This window comes from Arachis stenosperma, chromosome 9 (genome assembly GCF_014773155.1).
Source record: "Arachis stenosperma cultivar V10309 chromosome 9, arast.V10309.gnm1.PFL2, whole genome shotgun sequence".
Classification (NCBI taxonomy): domain Eukaryota; kingdom Viridiplantae; phylum Streptophyta; class Magnoliopsida; order Fabales; family Fabaceae; genus Arachis; species Arachis stenosperma.
In genome coordinates this window covers 75,290,859-75,296,599 of record NC_080385.1, presented here as the reverse complement: position 1 = coordinate 75,296,599, position 5,741 = coordinate 75,290,859, and the positions used below count along the sequence as shown (strand labels likewise).

Below are 5,741 nucleotides of genomic sequence, written 5' to 3'. Positions count from 1 at the left end.
GTGACAAGGAATGGTCCAGACCACCTTGATTTTAGCTTCCCTGGAAATAGCTTCAGCCTAGAATTGTAGAGCAATACTTTTTGTCCTTCTTCGAATTTTCTTGGGGCTATGTTGCTGTCATGCTTCTTCTTTGCTCTTTCTTTGTAAATTTTGGCATTCTCATAAGCTTCAGCTCTGAATTCTTCCAACTCTTGAATTTGCAACATCCTTCTTTCTCCAGCAGCTTTGCTGTCCAAGTTCAAGAGTTTCAAGGCCCAGAATGCCTTGTGCTCCAACTCCAGTGGCAAATGGCAAGCTTTTCCATATACTAGTTGGTAAGGAGACATTCCAATTGGTGTTTTGGAAGCTGTCCTATATGCCCAAAGAGCATCATCTAGCTTAATCGACCAGTCCTTCCTTGAAGTTCCCACAGTCTTTTCCAGGATTCTTTTGAGTTCCCTATTAGATATTTTGGCTTGCCCACTTGTCTGTGGATGGTATGGTGTGGCTACCTTGTGTTTGACTCCATATTTTAGAAGCAGTGCCTCTAATGGTTTGTTGCAGAAGTGGCTTCCTCCATCACTGATGATTGCTCTTGGAACCCCAAAACGGCAAAAAATGTGTTTTCTGAGGAAGTTCATGACTACCTTATTATCATTGGTTGGAGTTGCTATTGCTTCAACCCATTTGGAGACATAGTCTACTGCCACGAGAATGTAATTATTTGCGTATGAGGTGGGAAAGGGTCCCATGAAATCTATTCCCCATACATCAAACAATTCAAGTTCCAGAATGAATTGTTGTGGCATTTCATTTCTTCTTGGCAGGTTCCCCGCTTTCTGGCATTCATGGCAGTGCTTCACCAGTTCCTTTGCATCTTTGAAGATAGTGGGCCAATAAAAACCACACTGCAACACCTTAGCTGCTGTTCTTTCTCCTGCAAAATGTCCTCCATAAGTGGAGCCATGGCAGTCCCATAAGACTTCCCTTCCTTCTTCCTCTGATATGCATCTTCTGAGTATGCCATCCGAACATTTTTTGAACAAGTATGGTTCGTCCCAGATGAAGTATTTGGCATCATTTACCAATTTCTTCCTTTGATGCTTGTTAAATTCCAATGGCAAACTCCCAGTGGCCTTGAAGTTTGCTATGTCTGCAAACCAGGGTGCTTTGTGAATTACCATGAGTTGTTCATCAGGAAAGCACTCATTTATATGTGTGCTTTGTGTGCTTTCTTCTTCACATGGTATCCTTGATAAATGGTCTGCTACCTTGTTCTCTACACCCTTCTTGTCTTTGATTTCAATGTCAAATTCCTGCAACAAAAGAACCCATCTAATAAGTCTTGGTTTGGATTCTTGTTTAGCAAGTAAGTATTTTAAAGCTGAATGATCAGTGAAGACAATGACTTTAGATCTAATGAGATAGGATCTAAATTTGTCAAATGCAAAGACTATTGCCAAAAGTTCTTTTTCAGTGGCTGTGTAATTCCTTTGGTTATCATTCAAGACCTTACTGGCATAATAAATCACATGTACCAAATTGTCTTTCCTTTGTCCTAACACTGCCCCAATAGCAAGGTCTGATGCATCACACATCAGTTCAAAAGGTAGGTTCCAATCAGGTGGGGCAATGATAGGTGCAGAGGAAAGTTTTTGCTTCAAAAGTTCATAGGCTAGCATGCAATTTTTATCAAATACAAAGGGTGTATCAGAGACAAGTAAGTTACTCAAAGGTTTGGCTATTTTAGAAAAGTCTCTAATAAACCTTCTGTAAAAGCCAGCGTGTCCCAAAAAACTCCTAACTGCCTTGACATTACTTGGTGGAGGTAGTTTTTCAATGAGTTCCACCTTAGCTCTGTCCACCTCAATGCCTCTATTGGAGACTTTGTGGCCAAGGACTATTCCTTCTGTGACCATGAAATGACACTTTTCCCAGTTTAATACTAGGTTGGTCTCTTGGCATCTCTTAAGCACCAAGGCAAGGTGGTGTAGGCAGCTAGGAAAAGAATTTCCAAACACAGAAAAATCATCCATGAAAACTTCAATAAACTTTTCGATCATGTCCGAAAAGATGGACAGCATGCACCTTTGGAAAGTTGCAGGTGCATTGCACAATCCAAAGGGCATGCGTCTATACGCAAACACTCCATATGGACAAACAAATGATGTTTTCTCTTGATCTCTTGGATCAACTACTATCTGATTATAGCCTGAGTATCCATCCAGGAAGCAATAGTAAGCATGTCCTGCAAGCCTTTCAAGCATCTGATCCATGAATGGAAGTGGGAAATGATCTTTTCTGGTGGCTTCATTGAGCTTCCTGTAGTCTATGCACATCCTCCACCCAGTAACAGTTCTTGTGGGTATGAGTTCGTTCCTCTCATTTGGCACCACAGTTATGCCACCTTTCTTGGGAACTACATGGATGGGACTAACCCATGGGCTATCAGAAATGGGGTAGATTACCCCTGCCTGCCATAACTTCATGACCTCCTTTTGTACCACTTCTTTCATGACGGGATTCAATCTTCTCTGAGCTTGAATGGAGGGTCTAGCATCCTCCTCTAATAAGATTTTATGCATGCATATGAATGAACTTATCCCCTTCAAATCAGCTAGGGTCCATCCAATGGCATCTTGATGAGTTTGTAGCACCTTGATCAATTCTTCTTCCTGTTCTTGGCTCAGGGCAGAGCTAATGATAACAGAATGGCTCTCACCACTACCCAAGTATGCATACTTGAGATTAGGGGGCAATGCTTTGAGCTCTAGTTTTGGTGCTTCCTTCTCTCCTTTCACTCTCTCTGGCATGCTTGGCATGGTTGTTTCAGCAGCCTTGATGTCACTAACTTCAATATCCTTTGTGAACTCCTCCTCTGTCACTTCCTTTGTTGTTTCCTCAAAGGTTTCTTGTATTGCAAGGTCCACTACATCCACCCTCATGCATTCCTTTAGTGATTCTGATGGATAACTCATTGCCTTGAATACGTTAAACACCAATTTCTCATCATGTAATCTAAGAGTGAGTTCACCCTTTTGGACATCTATGATGGCTCCAGCAGTAGCCAAGAAGGGTCTTCCCAGAATTATTGAAGCTTTGGCTTCTTCCTCCATATCTAACACCACAAAATCAGCAGGAAATATAAAATCTCCCACTTTCACCAACAAATCCTCAACTATCCCATGAGGGAATTTAAAGGTTTGATCTGCCAATTGGAGGGCCATTCTTGTTGGTTTGGCTTCCTCAATCTTCATTCTTCTCATCATTGCTAGAGACATCAAATTGATACTGGCTCCTAAGTCACACAAGGCCTTCTCCACCATGACTTCTCCTATGATGCAGGGGATTTGGAAGCTGCCTGGATCCTTTAATTTCTGAGGCAATTTGTGCTGAATGATGGCACTACATTCTTCAGTTAACAACACAGTTTCCTCATTTCTCCAGCTTCTCTTCTTGGTCATTAATTCCTTTAAGAATTTTGCATAGAGTGGCATTTGTTCTATTGCCTCAGCAAACGGAATGTTGATTTGAAGCTTCTTGAAAATCTCCAAGAATCTGGAGAATTGGCCATCCTTTTCACTTTTCATCAAACGTTGAGGATATGGTGCTTTAGGTGTATAAGGCTTCAGGACCTCTTTTTCTTTTTCTTTTGTTGCAGACGGTGTAAAAGATTGTCCCTGTTCCTTGTCTCTCACATTTTCCTTTGCTTCATCCTCTGTGGTTTCCTTTGAGATCTCCTTTAGCTTCTTTCCACTTCTGAGGGTTATGGCCTTACATTCTTCCCTTGCAATAGCCTTGGCAGCATGAGAAACGCTTGTCCCAGGGGTTTGTTTAGACAAATACAAAATTTGATTTTCTAGCTTCTGGATGGCAGCTCCTTGGTTTTGCAAGTTAGAATTTACTTCTTCCTTAAAAGCTTTCAATTCGGTTATGTCTTGACTCATGGTTGCAAGCATTCCTTCTATCCTGTTTAATTGATCTTGAAATTGTTGGCTCGGATTAGGTTGGGCAGGTTGATTATTTTGGCCATGATATGGTGGTTGGGAGTAAGTGTTTTGTGTGGTTTGATATGATCTTTGGTTGGAGTTTTGGTATGTGGAATTGTTATGTTGGTTGTGGTTGTAGGGTTTGTGGTTTTGTGGTTGGGTTTGCTGGTTTCCCCACCCAAAGTTTGGGTGGTTTTTCCATCCTGGGTTGTAAGTGTTGGAATGTGGATCATATGATTGCTTTTGTTGGTTTCCCACATAGTTGGCCTCTTCCCAATCACCTCCTTCAATGCTTACTTCCTCTTGATCTTGTGTGTGTATTGCAGCCACTTGACTTGTGTCTAATTTCCTGGTGAGCTCTGCTAGTTGCTTGGCAAACACCTTGTTTTGGGCTAGAATTGTATCAACATGGTTCAGCTCCATGACTCCCTTAGTGTTGTGCCTTTCTGAAGCATAGTAGTACTCATTCTCAGCCACTGTCTCAATCACTTCAATGGCTTCTTCCACAGTCTTCTTCCTGTTCAATGAACCTCCTGATGAATGGTCTACAGCCTTCCTTGATTCATAAGAGAGTCCATCATAGAAAATATGCAATTGTACCCAGTCATGGAACATGTCTGGTGGGCATCTCCTTGTCAAATCCTTGAACCTCTCCCATGCCTCGTAGAGAGTTTCACCATCTTGTTGTTTAAAAGTCTGAACCTCAGATCGAAGCCTATTGACCTTTTGTGGGGGGTAGAAACGTGCCAGAAACTTGCTTTCCACCTCATCCCAGGTTGTTAGGCTCCCCCTTGGGAATGATTCCAGCCACTTAGCTGCCTTGTCCCTAAGTGAAAATGGGAACAAGAGCAGTTTATAGGCATCTTCCTGAACTCCATTGGACTTCACAGTGTCGCAAATTCTCAGGAATTTTGTGAGATGTTGGTTTGGATCTTCATTAGCACTCCCACCAAATGAACAATGATTCTCCACTAGTGATATTAGCTGTGGTTTGAGTTCAAAATTGTTGGCCTGAATGGGTGGTTTCTGAATGCTGCTACCACAATTCCCAGAGGTTGGGTTTATGTAGGAACCAAGAACCCTCCTCTCGGGAATGGCATTGTTTCCATCAGCTCTCTCATGGTTGTGAACTTCTCTATCCATGTTGATCTAGAGCTTCCTCAAAATTGTTCTCAGATTCTCCTTCAGATTCTTCTTCTCCCAGTACTCTCTTCCCTCTTGCTTCCCTTCTAAGTCTATGAAGGGTCCTCTCTGGTTCGGTATATGGAGGAGTTGATATCTCTCCTCTCCTACCTGTCATACAAGAACACACCACAAGCAACAAACAAGTGGAATACTCTTGGTTAATGGAAGAGTATGGTTAGAGCAGTTGAGGAATTAATTCAAATAGTTAGTGGGTCAGTGAGTTAGTTGCTTGAATTGACAGGCATAAGAAGAAAAAGCAAATAACAGAGTGCAGAAATTAAAATTCAACAAGTAACTTGAACTAAATTAACAAAACAAAAAAAAATGCTCAATCTAGTTAACTTCCAATTGGAGAATTGTCAATCGAAAACCAATCCCCGGCAACGGCGCCATAAACTTGATGTGCATAAACTTGATATGCTACGATTTAGGAAATTGCACAATCGGCAAAAATTCCTTCCGGCAAGTGCACCGGTTATCGTCAAGTAAAAACTCACAATAGAGTGAGGTCGAATCCCACAAGGATTGGTTGAATGAGCAATTCGGATTAGAAGTGTGTTCTAGTTGAGCGGATCAAGATTTAGATGA

At 41.7% G+C, this 5,741-nt stretch overlaps 1 non-coding gene across 1 annotated transcript; it reads left to right on the top strand.

Annotated features, from left to right (window-relative positions):
- Positions 1–4,581: 4,581 nt before the first annotated feature.
- Positions 4,582–4,685, top strand: LOC130953913 (small nucleolar RNA R71). The gene has a single exon (XR_009076074.1). It is a non-coding gene; the product is annotated as a small nucleolar RNA R71 (small nucleolar RNA).
- The last annotated feature ends 1,056 nt before the right edge of the window (positions 4,686–5,741 follow it).